The sequence below is a fragment of the Chiloscyllium plagiosum genome, chromosome 12 (genome assembly GCF_004010195.1).
Source record: "Chiloscyllium plagiosum isolate BGI_BamShark_2017 chromosome 12, ASM401019v2, whole genome shotgun sequence".
NCBI lineage: Eukaryota > Metazoa > Chordata > Chondrichthyes > Orectolobiformes > Hemiscylliidae > Chiloscyllium > Chiloscyllium plagiosum.
The window spans coordinates 4,902,945-4,925,848 of record NC_057721.1 but is presented as its reverse complement, the minus strand read 5'-3'; positions in this window follow the sequence as shown (position 1 = coordinate 4,925,848).

Here is a 22,904-nt window from a genome sequence, read left to right as displayed (position 1 = left end):
TCCACAAGCATTCACTCCTTCCATCACCGATGCTCAGTAGCTGCAGTGTGTACTATCTACTGCAGAAATTCACCAAAGAGCCTCAGACAGCAACTTCCAAACCCATAACCACATCCATCTGGAAGGACACAGGCACCTTCCTTGACCCTCATGCTCTGGGATCTGACTTGAACCTGTAGCTTCTATTTCTGAGGTGAGGGCATTTCCACTGCAATAGGAGACTTCTGACACTGTGGTTTATTCTAGCTTGACATTCCACATTCACTGAATGAAAAGCAAGTTGATAAATTACCATGGCGGGATTTGAACCCACACATCCACTTAATCAATCAGGGTTAGGTTTAACAGTCCAGTGTCACACGCATCGGTTGACACCTCACCAAACCTCACCAAACATCAATAGTATTTCCCTGCCTGGGAAATATATTGGGATATTGTGAAACGCGTGATATATATATATAGTGTACAGTTTAACACTAATGAAGAAGGCTGCAGGCTGACAGATACTGGCATATTACTGATTGAAAACGCTATGCCAGAGACAGACAACAGGAATTGGTGCTTGGCAAGGTCTGTAGGTGTTCACCTGATGGCAGAAAGCAGCAACCTGAAAGAATAAAGACCCAGTATTTTTAACATCATCAGAAGGTAGGGTTGTATTTTGTCCCCCAGACACAGGCTGTGTTATTGGTAAATTTGCTGCGTGATTTCCTCTGGGATTGAGGCAGGGAGCGGTCACTGCTGGCACGGTGCCACTTTCCACCAAAGTCTTTTTCTTTTCCTTTTACGTTAGCTCACAGATGAGAAATAAAGAAAACAAAGTCCTGCTAATAATAAGATGGTTTGGGCTGTAGATTGACGATGGAAACTGTTCATTCATACCCAACATTTATGGTTTTGACTTACTGTGTGGAATTATAAATTCATAACATTCAGCAGAAAAGAAAGTCCTCAGACTGCACACTGGAGTCACACATAATCCTTTAAAGGGAAGCTCTCACTAGGAGTTTGTTTTCTGGCAAAGCAGTTTGCAGAATGCTTAAATGCAGAAAACTGTGGATCACTTTATTTACTATAATGCAAGGCTACGGTCCCTCAAAGCCTTACCCACAGCACAGTCAAGCCTTTATTGTACAGAACAGCCGATTTGTGATTCCTGTTTATTCAACAAGGTGGGGAAAGATTTAAAACACCGCAAACTCTGAGCTCATAGCTGTAAGAGGTCTGTGTGGGAGTCGGGCGAGGGTACAGGTGAAATTGGGTGGGTTTACTGTGAGTCATACACCATCTATTTTTAGAACTTCCTGAGTCTTAGGCCTCTGAATCTGATTAGGTTTCCCTGGGTTTCCTGTCGTCTGGAACTGTTAATAACCATGAGAATATTTTTGTCTTTTTTGCACAGTGCGTGGAAAATGCTCAAAGCTAAAAATGCGCCTAGTTCTCACCGTTAGCAAATAGTAGTATTTTTAAACTTGCCTTCCTTATTTGGGGCCTTTTTTGTGTGCATGATTTCAATCCCTGGCATCACGCTAAATTAAGTGAACAGGTTTTCTTTGGTGCCTTTGCACTGTGCTCTATTTCTGAGGAAGGGATCTCCTAGAGTCACACACCACGGAAACAGATCCTTCGGCCCAACACATCCATGCTGATCAGATTTCCCAAACTAAACTAGTCCCATTTGCATGCGTTTGGCCCACATCCCTATAAACCTTTCCTATCCATGTACCTGTCCAAATGTCTTTTAAACATTACAACTGCAACCACCTCTTCCACTTTCTCCAACAGTTCATTCCACATACGTACCAACCTCTGTGTGAAAAAGATTGCCCCTCATGTCCCTTTTAAATCTTTCCCCTCTCATTGTAAAATTATGCCCATTAGTTTTGAACACCACCGCCCTCAGGAAAAGATCTTTGCTGTTCACCTTATCAATGCTCCTCATGATTTTAAAAACCTCTGTAAGATCACCCGTCAACCTCCAACACTCCAGGGAAACAAGTCCCAGTCTATCCAGCCTCTCCTTATAATTCAAACCCTCCAGTCCCGATAACTTCCTGGTCGATCTTTTATGCACCCTTTCCAATTTAATAATATCCTTCCTATAGCAGTGCAGCCAGATCTCCAAAGGTGGCCTCACTAACATTCTGTACAGCCTCAACATGATGTCCCCAACTCCTATACTCAGTGCTCTGACCAATGAAGGCAAATGTGCCAAACGCTTCCTTCACCACCATGTCTACCTGTGACACAATTTTCAAGGAACTATGTATCTGCACACCCAGTTCCCTTTGTTGGACAACACTCCCCAGGATCCCACCATTAATTGAATAAGCACTGCCCTGATTTGCTTTACCGAATTACAGCACCTCGTGTGTATCTAAATTCAACACATCTACCATCTCTTGGCCCATTGGCCCAGCTAATCAAGATTATATTGTACTCTTAAATTACACTTTCTTCACTGTCCACTGTCCCATCAATTTTGGCATCATTGCAAATTTACTAACCATGCTTCCTATATTCTCATCCAACTTATTTATATACAAGACATACAACACATCCCTGTGGCACACTGCTGGTCGCAGGCCTCCAGTCCGAAAAACAACCCTCTCGCATCACCCTCTGTCTCTTCCCAGCAAGTCAATTTTGGATCCAGGTGGCAAGCTTTCCCTGAATCCCATGTTGTGTAACTTTACTAAATAGTCTACCACTCAGAACTTTGTCAAACACTTTGCTCTCAAAGTCAGTCTCAGCCTATGTTTTTTCCAGTGTCTGTCTGGAAAAGGAAGACTTTGCTCTGGACCATGATGAGGATTGGATTGGCACTCCCAATAACATTACCCCCTCAACAGAGCGCCTTTCTGGAGATGCATGCTGGGTGTGGAGGGGAGTTACTATTAACCAGATACTCAACTGGGTTCACCATATAAGTACAATGGCCACAAAAGCAGATCAGAGGCTAGGAATTCTGCAACAAGTAAGTGACTCCCTAAAGCCTGACCACCATCTGCAAGGTACCAGTCAGGAGTGTGAGGGAATATTCCCCACTTGCCTGGATGGGTGCCACTCCAACAACACCCAAGATGCTTGACACCATCCAGGACAAAGCAGCCCCACTTGATTGGCACCACATCCACAAGCATCCATTCCCTCCACTACCAATCCTCAGTAGCAGCAGTGTGTACTATTTACAAGATGCACTGCAGAGATTCATCAAAGATCCTTAGAAAGCACTTTCTAAATACCATGACTACTTCCATCTAGAAGGACAAAGGGAGCAGATACATGGGAATACCGCCCTGTGCAAGTTCCCCTCCAAGCCACTGCCCATCCTGACCTGGAAACAGGTTGCTGTCTCTTCACTGTCACTGGGTTACAATCTCTCCCTAAGGAATTTGTGGGTTTGTCTACAACAGATGGGTTGCGGAGGTTCAAGAAGGCAGTCACCATCGCCTTCACAAGTGGCAACGAGGGACGGGCAATAAATGCTGGGCCCATCCTGTCCTATGTCCCATAAATGACTTTTTAAAAAATCTTGCTGTAACAGCCTGGCTGAGATCAGGAGGGGACTGGGAGTTTAAAGTTCTTACCAGATTTTCAAGAGTTTCCCATAAATTTTGAGGCAGATGTGAAACCCAAGTCATTCGAGGTTTCCTGACTGAAACAAATTTTCCACACAGAACTGCAACCAACACACATGGCATGTGCATCATGTGACACCACCCTCATGTCAGATAACAAGTAAATAAATGCAGGAACTTCGTTCAGCAGACCTCTGACTGAACTCTGAACCTCAGGCTGTGGGCTCCAGATTGCAGGTTGCATCCGGACATGTTCCAGAGAAATGGGTATTGGATTATCGCTCTGAGGTTGAGATCTCAGCGTTGGCCGCATTTCCAGTCTGAGGCCTGACTGGCTGGCCAATCAGTGGCCAGAGACCACCCTGGCCGTCCAATTGGAGGGGAGCAGAGGCGGGTTGCTGCGGATCAATCAGAGGGTCCTTCAACCCAAGTGGTCACTGGTGGGAGCTGCCAAAGTAGGTAAGAAAGAGAGAGGGCACTTCAAGATGGAGGTGGAATGTGAACACCTTTTAATTAAAAATGTGATTTACACTACTTGATTGTTACCAGGCAGTTACAGGGGATCCCATTTGTATTATGGCCATCTACCACTGACAGCCATCAAGGGGGTTGCAGTTGGGGGGGGCGGGGGGAAGGGGTGCTGAGGGGGGATGGTGGTGATTAAAAATGTTCTCAGGAAGGTTAACCACCCTCCCCAGTCTGGCACTGAAAGACTGTCTCTGAACCCATTTGCCAGAAGGAAACTGCAGGAAGAAAGAGTGGGAAATAAAAGCCATACCTTCTGCTTCCGATGGCGGAGTTGCATGGGGATGACCAAAACTCTGTAGCTCAGGAGATGGTGACTCTCTGGGTAAGTGGTCACAGACCTCTGTGTGCCCATTTCTTGGCACTGGTCCCCATGCCTTGCCAGGAGCCGCTAAAGTTATTGCGCTCCTTGAACCTCTCCACCTCAGACTCTCACTGTAGATCAATTGTAGCATCTCACAAGTAGTTACCCATCACTGCATCTCACTAGCCCCAATGGTCTCTTTGTCAGAGTTGGCTAGCACACTTATTTAAGTTCAGATTGGGTCTCATGGGCACTGAGGGTATTGAGATTTGTTCCTTCACTGGATGCTGCAGCTGCAGGAGGTAGTTACTATGACCAGCTGGTGACCACTATCAAAAGAAAGGACTTCCAGTCACTCAATGGGGGCTAACTGTTATGGAACCATGATAACCGCTGTGTGTGTGTGTTCGTGTGAATATCTGTGTATATCTGTGTGTGTGTATGTGTGTGTGTAATGTGTGTGTAAGAGTGTGATTGCATGTGTGTGTGTATTTTGAGTGTGCGTGTGTGTGTTTGTGTATGTGTGTTTGCGTGTGTAGTGTGTGTGTGTGTCTGTGTGTGTGTGTGTGTGTGTGTGTGTCTGTGTGTGTGAGTGTGTGTGTATGTCTGTGTGTGTGTATGTCTCTGAATGTGTGTCTGTGTGTGTGTGTCTGTGTGTGTGTATGTCTTTGTGTGTGTGTATGTCTCTGTGCGTATGTGTGTATGTCTCTGAGTGTGTGTCTGTGTGTGTATGTCTGTGTGTGTGTATGTCTGTGTGTATTCTCTGTGTCTGTGTGTATGTCTCTGTGTGCGTGTATGTCTCTGTGTGTATGTCTCTGTGTCTGTGTATGTCTCTGTCTGTGTATGTCTCTGTGTGTGTTTGTCTGTGTGTGTGTTTGTCTGTGTGCGTGTGTCTCTCAGGTGCTCCACAGGTTCTGGCTGCCTCACATCTTCACACCAACCACCAAAGTCCACATATTTAATCCTTAGGGGCAAGTTGGTGATATGCTGGCATTATGGTAATGTTCTTGGACTGGTCAGCCAGAGACCCAGACTAGTATTCTGGGGCACAAGTTCAAATTCCCCTTCCCTCATGCCAGCTGGTAGAATTACAACTTGATTCATTAATCTGGAACTGAAAGCTGGAGAAACCACCAGTAATTTTGGTAAAAATGCCATCCGGTTCACTAATGCCCTTACATAACTCCAGACCTCTTTACTCACAACTGCCCTCTGAACTGGCCTGGTTAACTTGGGCAGTTCAAGATGGGGAACTAATGGGGGCAAGGCCAGTGATGCCATGAAAGATGAAAGCAGGAGACTCCTTGAATGCATTTATGTCCCATCCTTGTACAGAGCCCGGAGACAGAGATGGAACAATAACTGCCACCTGCTTTGACCAGACCCATCAAGCTTCTGAGGATGGGATGCCAGCATCTGGAGCTGTCGCGTGATGCTCTCCAGCAAAGGGTCATGGTGATTGCGGTGGAACCATCTCCCAGCAACCTAAAACAGAAATTAGAGCAAGGTGATTAGAAAGGTAGACACAGACATAAATCAAAGGGTTACCATTAATGAGTGTGATTTAGTCAGGTGGTGGAGTACGCACTACTGATAGGTAGCATTCAGTGGTTTGTCCATGGGAAGTACTTTAGGGAAAATCATTGATTACACCAAAAGTAACAACTTGTGCTTATATTCTGCCTTTTATGCATCAAAATGTTCTAAACTACATGGAGTCAGAGTAGTACAGCACGGAAACAGACCCATTGGTCCCACTCGTCCATGCTGACCAGATATCCCAACCTAATTGAGTCACATTTGCCAGCACCCTGCCCATATCCCTCCAAACCCTTCCTATTCATATACCCATCCAGATGCCTTATAAATGCTGTAATTATACCAGCCTCCACCACTTCCTCTGGCAGCTCAGTCCATACACAGACCACCCTCTGGTGAAAAGGTTGCCCCTTAGGTCCCTTTTAGATCTTTCCCCTCTCACCCTAAACCTATGCCCTCCAGTTTTGGACTCCCCCAACTCAGGGAAGAGACTTTGCCTATTTACCCTATCCATGCCCCTCATGATTTTATAAACCTCTATAAGGTCACCCTCAGCCTCCGACACTCCAGGGAAAACAGTGCCAGCCTATTCAGCCTCTCCCGATAGCTCAAACTCTCCAACCCTGGCAACATTTTTGTAAAGATTTTTCTGAAGCCTTTTAAGTTTAACAACATCTTCCCTATAGCAGGGAGACTTTCAGTAGTTAAAAAGAGCTGAATTCCAGAGGTGAAGTGAGAATGACAGTCCTTGGTATCAAAGCTGCATTCAACCAAGTGTAGCATCCAGGAGATCTATTAAAACTGGAATCACTGGGTATTGGGGGCAAACTATCTGCTGGTTGAGGTCATAACCTAACATAAAGGAAGATGGTTAGGGTTGTTGGACGTCAGTCATCTCAGCTTCAGGACACCTCTGCAGGAGTTCCTCAGGAGTTCAGCAGCTTCACCAATGACATTCCCTCCATCATAAGGTCAGAAGTAGGGATGTTCACCAATGATTACACAACACTCAGCATCATTCGCGATTCCAAAGATAATGAAGTATTAACATCACCATCACTGAATTGCTCACTATCAATATCCTGAGGATTACCATTGATCAAAACCAGCCATGTCAAAGTTATAACTGTAAAAGCAGGTCAAAGATTAGGAACTCTGCAACAAATAACTCACCTCCTGACTCCCCGAAGCCTGTCCACCATCTACAAGGCACAAGTCAGGAGTGTGATGGAATCCTTCCCATTTGCCTGGATGGGTGCAGCTCCAACAACACTCAAGAAGCTTGATACCATCCAGGACAAAGCAGCCTGCTTCATTGGGACCATATCCACAAATATCCATTCCCTCAACCACTGATTCTCACTAACAGTGGTGTGTTATATCTACAAATGGCATTGCAGCAACTTCTCAGGGCTCATTGACTAGCACCGATCACCTTATGACCTTTCCTATGTAGAGGGACAAGGGCAACAGATATGCGGGAACACCACAACATGCAAGTTCCCCTGCACTCACCACCCTGACTTGGAAACATCGCTGTTTCTTTACTGTCACTGGGTCAAAATCCTAGAATTCCCTCCATGAGGACATTGTGGGTGTAACCACATCCCAAAATTTGCAGCAATTCTGTATGTCTCAGCGCCACCTTCTCCAGGATCATTCGGGATGGGAAATAAATGTCGGCTAATCGGAAACTATGGTATGGAAGCAGAAACAAAACAAGAACACTATGGACTAAAGTTGACACTAAACTATGTAAGGAAACCTTAGGAAAAATTGTCAGAAGTTTGATCAAGGAGATAGGATTTAAGGAACATCTCAGAGGGAAAGAATGTATTTGTGATGTTGAGAGGTGTAGAGTGGAATACCAAACCTTGGGAATTGTTGGACCAACTAAATTCTGGATGCTCAAGTGATCATATTGTATTATGGGCCTGACCAAACCCTCTCAAAGCATATCAAGGGGATAGCCTTGACCCTAACTTTTATCTTATTTAAAGGCAAGTGTTCCAGATATGATTCGATTGGTCAAGTTACGAGGCTTTAAGCAAAACACACTTTATTCTTCCACCACAGTTAAGACACAAACAAGAAAAGATGAATTGGGATAACTTTAACTCTATTGAAATGCTTAACAAAATAATATAGTATTTAACTGCTACTCATCAGCTGTTCCAATGTAGCAGTTTCCCACAAACACTCCCTTGGCAAAGGCAAATTCAGCAAAACAAATTCCCCTCACTTGTGATCTCCCCCCAGTCCCGGAGTAAGGAAAAAACTGAAAGAAACAAACTAGCAGCAGAGAGAGAGAGAGAGAGAGAGAGAGTGGTATCTAGCAGCTTTAGTTACAAAAACTCCAGCTTCAACAACTGAAAGCAAAAACTAAAACCCTGGGTCACTGTGGGCCTGAGTTCACCCATTCATGCTCCTTTTAATTAAAAAACAAAGCTATTTATTCTGCTTTCCATAGAGCAGACACCTCGATACCAGGTTTATAACATCCCTCTTCAAAGGAACCAAGACAGAATAAATCCCTCTTAAAGGCACATATTGTCACAATGAGATGACTATAGATATTTGTGAGAGTTGATTGGGCAAATGTTCACAGAGATAGGAAGGGGACAGGATTTGAAAATAATGCTGAGAATTTTAAAGTTGGGATGAGCCTTACCCATAGCCAGTGCAGGTCAGTTAGTACACAATGTCCTCACCTAAGGTTGAATTTGTGTTCCTGAAAATCATGACTTTAAGTGAAACGCCTTTAAGTGAAGCATTGTTTCCCTTGGGAATTAATGCTAAAACCTATTGTTAGGTTCCTTGCTACAAGTTTTGACCAGAAATCCAACATAAAAGTTGAAATTTTGTCTTACATCTGGAGCACTTTGCACTTCGAGCTGAAATAAATTGCAAAACATAAAAAAGAGCTTAGGGGAAGAAAGCAAGCTAAATTTAAGCAAATTTATCGAACATATTCTTCAACTAATGTACATGCACAGATACCTGTAGTGTGCAAGACAGTAACAAATCATTTTGAGAAACCAAGCTAACAGCAGTTCCTCTACTAGTATAGGCACAAACAGCAGAAAAGGGTAAAATCTGACGATCAAAAACAAAGTTTGCTTCACTATCTGTTAGAGAGCTGTAAAAAGAAGTGATGATCTGGGACTACAGAGCTGACACAATGGCACCAACACAATGCAGCACTGGTGCTGACAATACGATGACACGGTTCATGTGATGACACTATGATGCAAAGTCTGTAAAGGATGTTAAAGCTGGGGCACTTTAAATGAGGAGAGTGGACTTAGAAAAGGAACAACTTAAAAATGAAAAAAACACTTTAATGGGAGAACTTAAGATAAGGACTCCTGTACCGCAGTGATGGGTAAAATTGTCTTCACATGAAGGAGTCAAGATTAGAGTGGTGCTGGAAAAGCACAGCAGGTCAGGCAGCATCCGAGGAGCAGGATCAGGAATGCCACTAGCCACTAGATCCGCCACCACTGGGACCAACACAAGGCCCAACCGAAAACACACTTCCGCCACCACAGCCACTTCCACCCCCTCTGACATCACCGACCCCACACGTTGCACAACTTCCGCCCCCTTCGTGGCTGCTGCCGCAGCCATTTCCGCCCCCTACGACTTCACTCACTCTACACGTTTCATCACTTCCGCCAACTGTGTCATCTCTGATGCAGCCCACGGGTCCTACTTCACTGTCCCTGCCCCCCAGAATCCCTGAGGAGAACATCACCTCAGCAAATAACTCCACCCCATTCCCCACCACTACCACGCCCACTCCAGTTACAGTCTCCGCCCCCACTTCCATCTCCAGCCCTATACCAGGTCCTAGCTCCCAGCCCTGCTGAGTATTCACCATCCCCTCAGACCTCCCTCTCTCTGAGGACAAACGATCAGTCCTCAGCAAAGGCCTTCATCCCCCTCTGTCCACATATCAACGAATTCAATGTATGTCGTGATGTTGAACACTTCTTCCGCCACCTCCGCCTCCGAGCTTACATTTTTCATCAAGACTCCTGCCCACCCTCCAAGGACCCCTTTGCCCGCCTCCAATACACCTCATCCACCTGGACACCCCATGCCGGTCTATTACCCGCCCTCTTCAGCAACCAACGCCTCTTGACATGAAGGAGAATATGAACAACAGATGACCTCACACTTATAAGAGGGACAACTTGGGACACCATTCATCAAATTTAAAGGTAATGAAGGCATGGGTGAGGGCCTGACTGTGGAGTTTGTGGCAAGGATCAATGACCATGGCTTCATGAAATAACTGCACAGAGACCGGTTACCCCATCACTAAGTCAGCCTTCATGGTGTAAGTACATGGGCTCAGAACAGCCACCTCAGAGCCAGTCCCGAGAGTGAGGAGATTCCCTGAATCCCCTGTCTATATCTGTCAGCCAGGGCTCCCAGATTGGCACAGGTTAACAATCCCAATCAAGGATCTCACAGTCAATGAGATCCACCTCACCATTATTCCAATCACTACATTCCTTCCCCTCCCCCAGGTCTGGGATGTAGTCCTGTTCTTTCTCTTGTAGCTTCTCCTGGGACGTTTTCACCCCAGGTCTGGATCCTCCGGCTCTGACTCGGACACGGGCAGCATGTACCAGACCGTAGCCCGGCTCTTGCGGCTAGAGCGTTTCGGGAGAGTTTTCTCCTCTTCTTCACTTCAGTCGTCCCAATATTTGGTTCAGCCAGTACTGGCTGTTGGATGTGCATCCTGCCAATTTAGCCTCAGTGGAGGGATTGACTGCTGCATCAGAGTAGAACAGGTTAGGGAGTTAATTTGTAAAGCCTTTAGCAGGAAGAAGGAACAAGTTACAATAACTAACAGTGGGTAACCAACACATAAGTCATGTTACAAATATAGTAAAGGAGAAGAGACATATCCAAAACTGCAGATATAATTTGGCAACATTGAACTGAAAAAGTGCAAACTAAAGGTTATTGGAAAAAAATGCTCAGAAATCTTCTGGAAGGTGTATTGCAACCCAATCCCAAATTGCTGTGCAAAACCTAAGCAGCTCCACAGTCCTGACATGTTGGGCTATATGCATTCACAGTTTGTCTATAGTGCAGTAAGCACCACTACAGCTTTCCAGAGTTTGCACGTAATCCCAGCAGTGAAACCTCCAAACGGGCCTTGCTGTGTTCTGTCGAGTTCAGTCTTTTGGAGTTGCACTGTGCGTGTCTGTTGGACCGTTGGACGCGATCCAGTCAGTAAGGAGTACCAGGAAATGTCCTGCTGGTAAACAGAGTTCTTCTGTTTCCAAAACTCTGCTTGCAACTCCTTCGCTGCAGGCTGCTACTTTAGAATGTCACCCCTTGCTTGCAAATTAGCAGTCAATATTTATGCACTGTAAAGCAAGCCCTTTGGCTACACTGGCAAATTGAACTGTTTTGTCAGCAGTATTTCTATTTTCAAATTTAATCTGTGATCATCTGTGAAAGGTGCTCTTTACCCTACATGCCATGAGACCACAGGCACAATTTTCTTTGGCAGAGTGCGTGGCCTCATTGAGATCTTGGTGCTGTTCTTAGATGTGGACAAGCTGGTGAATCTGTCATGACTCAAAATCTGATTCAGATTCAGTTGAACCATATCTAATTGCCCACTCTGGCTGCCTTGCCCATGCAGAGACTGAATTGGAAATTCCAGACCGTCAAAGAATTGTGCAGTAAGCACACAAACATACCTATTCTCTGCGTGACTCTGCCCGGGCTTTCAGACAAAACTATGAGTGCAGCTCAAGAAATCACACATTGTTACAGACAATGACTCGACAGTGAGACCCGGAGGTACTTATCTCACTCCCCAAGGCTCTTTGTTCTTTGAGACCAAACTAATTTCTTGAGGTAAAACAGGGAAGCGCAGATGCTGGGAATTAAATCAGATGAAACCCATTCCTCTTGAATAAGTATTTTCTGTCCCAGAATGATCCAAGAACCCAAATCCCTGAAAATGACACCTCTTCAGCCATTGATTTATCTCCTTTATCCTTTTATTCCTTCTCTCATTCCAGCTTGGCACTGGGAGTAAACTAGAGATTGCTACTTTTGAGATTCTGTTTTTTAATCTTCTACCTACCCTCTTATATTCATTCTGTAAAGCCTTAATCTTTTCCCTTAACTGTCATTCCTATCAAAGTGGGCAATAACTTCCAGCTTCTCACACTCCCCTTTAACAATATGCTTCAAACATTTGAGACATTCTTAATCCTGGAAGCAGGAAAGATTAGATTAGATTACTTTACACTGTGGAAACAGGCCCTTCGGCCCAACAAGTCCACACCGACCCGCCGAAGCGCAAACCACCTATACCCCTTACCTAACACTACGAACAATTTAGCATGGCCAATTCACCTGACCTGCACATCTTTGGACTGTGGGAAGAAACCGGAGCACCCGGAGGAAACCCACGCAAACACAGGGAGAATGTGCAAACTCCACACAGTCAGTCACCTGAGGCGGGAACTGAACCCAGGTCTCTGGCGCTGTGAGGCAGCAGTGCTAACCACTGTGCCACCGTGCTGCCCAAAAGCCACATACTATCCTAGACACACACTCACTGCTGCAGAACCTCCTATCTGTGCCCCTGACAGGGGAGCCCCCCCCATATAACAATTATTCTTTTCAATGTTGTCAAACCCCACCTAACTTAAAATTCATTCATTGTACTCAAGATCTGAATGCCTCTTCTATTTTTCTCTGAGAGACTATCCCTTTCACCAGAACCCAAGACTGAATATCTGTTTGAGAGAGGAATAGCTACAAGACCTCCCTTCTGACCTTTCCTGACAATCAACCGTCCATCTGACTGATTCTACTGTGTAGTCACTTCTCAGCCACGAAACATCAACTCTGTTTCCCCTTCAGGTTTCTTAAGTTGTTTTCTTGTTACGAACTTCAAAATGAAAACAGCACCATTGTGACCCTTATTGCAGGTATTATTTCATCTCAACTTGTAACCTTCATTCTTTCAGACATAAAATTACGCACAAGTTTCAATACGAACTAGACATCAGGCCTCAGATTGGTTTGTACTGATGTTTACGCTCTGAAGAAGTCTCTTCCTACAATCGTCTTCCGTAGTTATTCCTCTCTCAAACACATATTCAGTCTTGGATACTGTTGAAAGGGATAGTCCCATACAGGATTATACTATTAGTGTACATTTCTGTTCCTTTCCCCTCAATGTACTTTACAGCTGCCCCTCCAATCCCAGGGGTCCATTTACAAAGTTCAGAGGTTCTAGAGACCTGGGGGTACAGATTCACAGTTCCTAGAAAGTGGAGTCGCAGGTAGACAGGATAGTGAAGAAAGCATTTGGTACACTTTCCTTTAGTGGTTAGTGCATTGAGTTTGGAGTTGGAAGGTCATGTTGCATCTGTACAGGACATTGGTTAGGCCAGTTTTGGGACATTGCATTCAATTCTGGTCTCCCTCCAATAGGAAGGATGTTGCTAAAGTTGAAAGGGTTCAAAAAGGATTTACAAGGATGTTGCCAGGATTGGAGGGTTTGAGTTATGGGGAGAGGCTGAATAGGCTGAAGCTATTTTCCCTGGAGTGTCGGAGGCTGAGGGGTAACACGATAAAGATTTACAAAATTGTGAGGGGCATGGATAGGGTGAATTGTCAAAGTCTCTTTCCCCAGATAGAGGACTCCAAAACTGGAGGGTATAAGTTTAAGTTGAGAGGGGAAAGGGGAAAGAGGAGCAACTTTTTCACGCAGGGGGTGGTGCATGTATGGAACGAGCTGCTGGAGGAAGTGCTGGAGGTTGGTGCAACTACAAGGTATCTGGATGAGTACATGAATAGAAAGGGATGTGGGCCAAACGCAGGCAAATGGGGCTAGGCTAGTTCGGCAAACTTGGCTGACATGCAGGAGTTGGACTGAAGGGTCTGTTTTCATGTTGTAATTAATTCAACGTGCTGTCCCACAATGCCTGCAAGCCAGTCAGAACTTCACAATGCCAGTGAGCAGAACTCTTCACAAACCATCAAGTCAAGCAGTCTCTGACTGATAGGAACCCTGACTCTGTGGCCTTGAATGGCACAAGGCTGCTTCAGAATGAAATCATGTCTTCATGTTAATGGATATGGGTGTCTGTGCCTCCAAAGAGTGAAGATTTTTATCGGGCAAGGGTATCAGGAACAAAGGTGGGTAAACGGAATTGAGGAAAATCAGCCTAAATCTCTGAAAGTAGAGTCTTCCTGTTCCTAACCTTATACTGGAAGAGATATTCTAAAGCCCAGGATAGGGCTAATGACCAAAGATCAGAAATGGTTTCTCTTCTTCGTATCTCACACTCTAAGAAGTCCCTACATTGGCTTAACTGCGAGGATAACGTGGTTAACAGCAAAGTCATAGACATCACTACCAACCAACCTACCATTTTAAGACCGACAAGAGAGAGTCAGGGAGTCAGGTATTACGAATATAAAAATGGGGATGCTTCCTTCAGTCTCCATGCACAAACCTGTCACCAGCAATACCCAAGTCCAAAGCAGAGCATTACAGGATTGGAAACGTTCATTCTGTTTCTCTCTCCACACACCTGCTGAGTTTCTCCAGCATTCTGTTTGTTACACCAGTAGGTATGTTGCAGACCTCCCTCAAGCATTTTATTCGCATTAAAATCAGGTTTTCACAGGGCAATTTGGAGACTGATTTAAATTCAACGAGTGTTCTCTGGCTTTGCCAAGACCTGGTGAAACCCAGTCGGTGAGATGGAGATAGGAACTGCTGACCCAGTATAAAGGTAGGCACACTTTCCAGCACTCCTTGTCAGTCAGGAGGACCAAGGTTGCTCCTCTCTGGACCTTCACAAAATCCTTTCAGACCATAGCTGCAGAAACAGGCCATTCAAATCAACATGTCTACTTCACCTTTTGAGGCGATTATGGCTGGTCTGATAATCCTCAATGCTACTTTCCTGTCTTCTCCACATACACTTGATTCCCTTACTGAATAAAAATCTGTCCATCTCAGTCTCGAATATACTTGTAAGACCTTTGGTCTCTCTTGTCTGATTACAGGCTTTCTCTTGGCCTGCCTCATTATCTGCTCCTAGACCTGACCTCACCTCCTGCTCTCCCAACAAATGGGTGTCTCCAATGTCCCAGTGACAATCTCTCATTCCCTCCTCCTGCGACTGGTGCTTTCCAGCTATCAGTTTTTCCCGACTGCCAAGGCAGAAATGGAAGGACAAAATCTCATGACAGTCTACCCATTAAATGTGGCAAGGCCTTCATGTGTGCACATTGACAGATGCCCCCTTAGTGTCCACAATTCCTCCCTCTCTCCCCAGTATCAATGTCAGGGGCCTATTTATGGCTGACTCTTACTTCTACATAAGACAGAAGCAAGAAAGATGCTGTAGAGAGAGAGGGAAAGAGAAATGACCCTATTCTGACAATAAGGCAGCTGTTTTAACAGGAGTCTCAGGACCCGTTATATGTTCATTGTGTTATTAAATGCAACAGATTACAACAGTTGTCAAATCCAAGGAAGTAATCTATCACTTGTAATAAGGTATTTGATGTCTGCTGCGTTGTTTTTCACTGCCCTGCATTAAACAGCCAGTAAAAAAAGTTTAAGCGTGGGGAAGGACTATTGAGAGAGAAATGTTTATCGAATGAGCCAAGTCAAACTGTGAGAAACTGTTTCACTTCTGTAGAGGAACTGGATTTCCTCTTCTGTTTGACTGTCATCGTAAGATTATTGTTTGAATGTCAACTGTTTATAAGATCTTTGGAAAGAATAGCCAAACTATGAGGTGAGGAAGGGTGGACATTGATAATAAAAGATGCACTGACTGCATTCATAAAAGGGAATGGGGTTAATGTTGTGGTTCCAGTTGGGGGAGCACATTGAGTACCGCAAACGACCCTCCCCCAGGTGAGGCTGGTGCCAAAAAGACCCCATTCTTTATAATTTTCAACTCAACGCAAATCAAATTTGTCATAAATTAAACATGAATTCACTGTAAAATTAAAGTTGGAATTAGATTAATTATGCATGGGATAGCAGCTACAACAACAAGAGTTATCTCACCACATTACAAGCATTCCTACCTCTCTTTGAATCAATGTTGCACCATGTACGGCCTCTTGGTCTTTCCAACTTAGCCTCCAGAGTGAAAATTTCTCACGCTTCTTATGGAAGGAATCCTGCACTCAAATTACCTCCCAATGTAGCTTAGAAATTCCCAGAGATGGTCACCATTAATGGCCCAGTCCTACACAGCCTCTTTTAGCTCAGTTCACAACTATACTTCAGTAACAGAATCCTCACAGACATATGCACCTGATTTCATTTAACGGTCCAGATGATTTTGCAAACTGAGTAAAATTGCCCAACACATAAGCTTAGCTTTAACCATGCCTTCAGTTTTCTGTCCTGTATAATTATTACATGCAACACATGCACATACACATACACATGCACGTACACATACACATGCACATGCACATGCACATACACATGCACATACCCATACAAATACACATGCACATGCACATGCACATGCACATACACATACACATGCACATGCACATGCACATACACATGCACATACACATGCACATGCACATACACATGCACATGCACATGCACATGCACATGCACATACACATGCACATACACATGCACATGCACATGCACATGCACATACACATGCACATGCACATGCACATACACATGCACATACACATACACATGCACATGCACATGCACATACACATGCACATACACATGCACATGCACATTCACATGCATGCACATGCACATGCACATGCACATGCACATGCACATACACATGCACATACACATGCACATGCACATGCACAAGCACATACACATGCACATGCACATGCACATACACATACACATGCACATGCACATGCACATACACATGCACATACACATGCACATGCACATACACATGCACATGCACATGCACATGCACATGCACATACACATGCACATACACATGCACATGCACATGCACATGCACATACACATGCACATGCACATGCACATACACATGCACATACACATACACATGCACATGCACATACACATGCACATACACATACACATGCACATGCACATGCACATACACATGCACATACACATGCACATGCACATTCACATGCATGCACATGCACATGCACATGCACATGCACATGCACATACACATGCACATGCACATGCACATACACATGCACATGCACATACACATGCACATGCACATACACATGCACATGCACATACACATGCACATGCACATACACATGCACATACACATACACATGCACATACACATACACATGCACATACACATGCACATGAACATACACATACACATGCACATACACATACACATGCACATACACATACACATACCCATGCACATACACATACACATACACATGCACATACACATACACATATATACAGAGCTTTTAATGCCTTCTCCCCTCTGCTAAAACCTCTCCTTTCTTTTCTTTACAGCAGTAGCTTCTTGATCTTCTCTGTGTTTGGATTCATAACATTCTATCAATTAAACTCCAGCTGGTGCTGCCTTCCAGGTCAAGTGTTGCTGTAGACCACCATGTAGTACGCTTGAAGAAAATTTCAAGTTTATAATGAATGGAACTCTTAAAAGTCTTTTTTCATACTTGTTGAGACAATTATGGATTCTATATACATTTTAAATTAAACGACAAATTCTCCTCATTATATGTTTTTTTCAGGCCAAATCCCTGAGTAAAAGCAGGCAGTCAACAGAGACAAAAGTTGGAATTGAGGGATGAGATTAAATTTGAAATGATAGTTAATTGTAAGGTTGTTGGTAGCAGCAATGGGGTGTCAGAAGGTAGAGATTGTTACAGATTTGGATTTCTTCAGTGCATTTAAAGTATAATATTTTGCCGAACCAGCAAGAGGGCAAATTTGATTTCGCAATGAGTCACGAACCAGATTTCATTATGACCCAACAGTAAGGGAATAGCTAACTAATCGTAATTTTGGCATGATTGGATTCAATACTCGGCTTAAAAAGGAGAGACGTAACACAGTCTGTAAAGTCTCGGTTTGTGTAGGACCAGCTGGAACAGGGTGACACAAAGAATCACGACAGCAAACTGGGAAAAGGTGTTCACAAACAAAACAGGCCCAGTTAACAAAGGAGGTGAGAAAATAGCACAAAACCTCAGCAAAGGATGCCAACAGGTGCAGGGAGAGACACAGACCAGCAAAAGGATTCAAAAATGATGGTTGGAGATGTAAAAAGGGAGACTAAAAGACATTTGTAAGTAATGTTCCCCTTAAGCAGAGTGTGTACAGTAAGTGTGCAGTAACGTGGCATTCCCCTCACCAAGACTGTGCGTAAGTTATTGTACGTGATGGCCAAGTAAGAAAAGAACTAAGTGGGCAGTGCACATTAGTAAACCATCCCACACTCCTAACCAAACTCAAGGGCAAATGCTTTTGGGGGCTAGATGGATTAACTCAAACAGATTATTGAAATTATGTTAGAAACAGGATTGTTGGCAAAGGGACTGCAGGGCCCTTTGAAAAACCGATGCGGATGATATTGCAAATTTGCCTGATGTTCCTTTGCTCCCCATGGACCACTGAAACCACACAATGGATGTGACGTGTTTTTCCACCAGGTGTCTGCCTGGGGTGCTATGTTTCCAGTTCTGGCAAGCAGCAGGAGAATAGCAGCAATGGACACCTCCAGGCCCTGCATTCCCTTCCTCTCTGTTGGGGTAAACCTGGATCTCAAATGAGATCCCCCTGATGTAGACACTGACTGGCGCCACAGATTCACCTGCACCTCCACACATATCATCTATATCAGCATTCCTGAAGAAGGGCTTATGCCCGAAACGTCGATTCTCCTGTTCCCTGGATGCTGCCTAACCTGCTGCGCTTTTCCAGCAACACATTTCCAGCACTGACTGGCATCCTGCCAATCGTGAGTTCAAATTCCCCCAGGCACATAATTCTTTGAAGTTTGCATCACAGGGGGTTAAGAAGGCATTTAGCACGCTTGTCTTCATTGCTCAGTCCTTTGAGTATAACAGTTGATAAGTTATGTTGAGGTTGTACAGGACATTGGTGAGGCCTCTTCTGGAGCACTGTGCCCAGGTCTGGTCATCCTGTTATAGGAAGGATATTATTAAACTATAGAGGGTTCAGAAGAGATTTATGAGGGTGTTGCCGGGTATGGAAGGTTTGAGTTATAAAGAAAGGCTGGATAGGCTGGGATGTTTTTCACTGGAACGTAGATGTCTGAGAGGTGACCTGATAGAAGTTTATAAGATAATGAGAGGTATAAATAGAGTTAATGGCAGTTGTCTTTTCTCTAGGGTGGGGGGGTGGGGGTTCAAGACTCAGGGGCACTTTTTTAGGTGAGAGGATCAAGATTTATAAAACACATGAGGGGTGAATCGTTTACACAAAGGGTGGTTTGTGGAATGAACTTCCAGAGGAAGTGATGGATGTGGGTACAGTGACAATGTGAATGTATAGGAAAGATTTGGAGGGATATGGGCCAGGAGCAGGCAGATGGGACTATGTTTGGGATTATGTTCAGCGTGGACTGGTTGGACCAAAGGGACTGTTTCCGTGCTGGATGACTCTGACTCTATGACATTACTAGCAGCAGCGACTGCGATCAACAAAGTTGCAAAAAAGTTGTAAAATCCCAACTGGTTTGTGAATCTTCTTCATGGAGAGAGACTCACCTTGCTCCAGCTCGTGCGGGACCCCTGTTCCACATTATTTGAGTGGCCCTTGCTATCCTCAGAACAAGTGGCCAATGGGGTAGGAAGCTTTCAAATCAGAGACAAATAAAGAAAAAGACTTTGCTGTGCTGGGGGATAATGTTCATTCTGTGGGTATTCCATAGCACTGGCACCTCAATTTGCACAATTTATGACTAAAAGGGGCATATCCTGTTTTGCATGTGTCACTTCCAGAGTCCCATTGCAGATCCAAACTTCAAAACTAAACAAGTAAATTGTTGTCGTCCCTACATTCGGGCTGATCTGATGCTTTGTACTTTCTGCAGAGATTCCTGTATGACGGATGTATGAGCTTGTTAAAGGGCCCTGAAGGGGTTAATAATTGAGTGGCATAAGCACCTCCCACTGTGGAAGATGTCCCGGGGGTACTTGGTCAGAGTAAGGAAGGTGTTTGTAAGAGACAGCTCTCCGGCTAGTGGGCTTCGAACATTCTCTGTAGTCATGCAGATCATATACATGTGACCTGTCAACAGTTGCATTAATACAATAAACCTCATATTTTTTACTCAGTAAGGCTCTTCCAGACAGACCAGAAAGGTGGACATCCTAATACAAGCGAGTCACGAAGTGTGGTGCTGGCAAAGCACAACTGGTCAGGCAGAATCCAAGGAGCAGGAAAGTTGACGTTTCGAGCACAAGCTCGTTATCAGGAGTGTTGGGGGGGAGTGATGGTGAGATGGTGCCCAAGGTGGCTGAGAGATAAATGGGAGGGGGTGAAGCTGTGGGGAAGGTAGCTTGGAATGCGATGAAGGTGGGGTGTGATGGTGATAGGTCAGAGCAGAGGGTGGAGGGGATAGATGGGAAGGAAGATGATCAGGTGGGACAGTTCAAAAGGGCGGTGCCAAGTCAGACAGTTGGATCTGGGATAAGATGGGAGGAGGGGAAATGAGGAAACTGTTGAAATTGACGTTGATGCCGTGTGCTTGGAGAGTTCCATGGTGGAAGATGAGGTGTTCTTCCTCCAGGCATCAGGTGGCTGGGATTTGGCAGTGGAGGAGGCCCAGGACTTGCATGTCCTTGGCGGAATGGGAGAAGGAGTTGAAGTGATTGGCAACAGGGCAGGGGGGTCGATTGGTTCGTGTGTCCCCGAGATGTTCCCTGAAACGTCCCACGAGTTGGTGTCTCCCCAATCTAAAGGAGACCACATCGAGAGCAATGGACACAGTAGAGGAGGTGTTTGGATGTGCAGGAAAATCTCTGCCACTGGCAAGTTGTTGAAGGGAATCCTGAGGGACAGGATCTACATGTATTTGGAAAGGCAAGGACTGATTAGGGATAGTCAACATGGCTTTGTGTATGGGAAATCATGTCTCATAATCTTAATTGAGTTTTTTGAAGAAGTAACAAAGAGGATTGATGAGGGCAGAACAGTAGATGTGATCTATATGGACTTCCCCATGGGAGACTGGTGAGCAAGGTTAGATCTCATGGAATACAGGGAGAACTAGCCATTGGATGCAGATCTAGTTCAAAGGTAGAAGACAGAGGGTGGTGGTGGAGGGTTGTTTTTCAGACTGGAGGCCTGTGACCAATGGAGTGCCACAAGGATCACTGCTAGGTCCACTACTTTTCATCATTTATATCATTGATTTGGATGCGAGCATAAGAGGCATAGTTAATATCTTTGCAGATGACACCAAAATTGGAGGTGTAGTGGTCAGTGAAGAGTTACCTCAGATTACAACAGGATCTGGACCAGATTGGCCAAGGCACTGAGAAGTGGCAGATAGAGTTTGATTAGATTAATGTGAGGTGCTGTGTTTTGGTAAAGCAAATCTTAGCAGGACTTATACACTTAATGGTAAGGTCCTAGGGAGTGTTGCTGAACAAAGAGACCTTGGAGTGCAGATTCATAGCTCCTTGAAAGTGGAGTCACAGGTCGATAGGATAGTGAAGAAGGCGTTTGGTATGCTTTCCTTTATTGGTCAGAGTATTGAGTATAGGAGTTGGGAGGTCATGTTGCGGCTATACAGGACATTGGTTAGGCCACTGTTGGAATATTGCGTGCAATTCTGGTCTCCTTCCTATCGGAAAGATGTTGTTAAACTTGAAAGGGTTCAGAAAAGATTTACAAGGATGTTGCCAGGGTTGGAGGATTTGAGCTATAGGGAGAGGCTGGACAGGCTGGGGCTGTCTTCTCTGGAGCATCGGAGGCTGAGGGGTGATCTTATAGAGGTTTACAAAATTATGAGGGGCATAGATAGGATAAGTAGACAATGTTTCTTCCCTGGGATCGGGGAGTCCAAAACTAGAGGGCATGGGTTTAGGGTGAGAGGGGAAAGATATAAAAGAGACCTAAGGGGCAACCTTTTTTCACGCAGAGAGTGGCATGTGTATGGAATGAGCTGTCAGAGTAAGTGGTGGAGGTTGCTACAATTGCCTCTGGTTGGCATCTGGATGGGTATATGAATAGGAAGGGTTTGGAGGGACATGGGCCGGGTGCTGGCAGGTGGGACTAGATTGAGTTGGGATATCTGGTCGGCATGGACAAGTGGGGCTGAAGGGTCTGTTTCTGTGCTGTACATCTCTATGACTCTATGACTCTATATGGAAGGATCCTTTGGGGCCTGAGAGGGAGGGAAGGGGGTAGGTGTGGGTGCAGGTTTTACACCTCTTGCAGTGGTAAGGGAAGGTGCCGGGAGTGGATGGTGGGTTGGTGGGGGGGGGTTGGATGTGGACCTAATGAGGGAGTCACAGAGGGAATGGCCTCTGTGGAATGCTGAAAGTGGTGGGGAGGGATCTATAGCTCTGTGGTGGGGTCTGACTGGGTGTGGTAGAGGATGATGCGTTGTATGTGGAGATTGGTGGGGTGGAAGGTGAGGACCAGCATCTGCAATCCTCACTTTCTCCTCTATCCTAATCCACGTCAGACCACTTCAGACTTGAAGGAACCTGTACACAGCAGATTTCCTTTGCAGCTCCCTTAGGTTGCTTGTCAACAAAAGCATAACATGTTTAAAAATCACAATTAAACAATAGCAAGCAGATACTCTGCAATTGGTGTCTTTTCCTCTCACGTTGCCTGGGTAGATCGTGGCTAGAGGTGGAATATTCCCAACTCTTGTCAATGTCGGTGTGTCACTGGCGTGAATTGTACCACA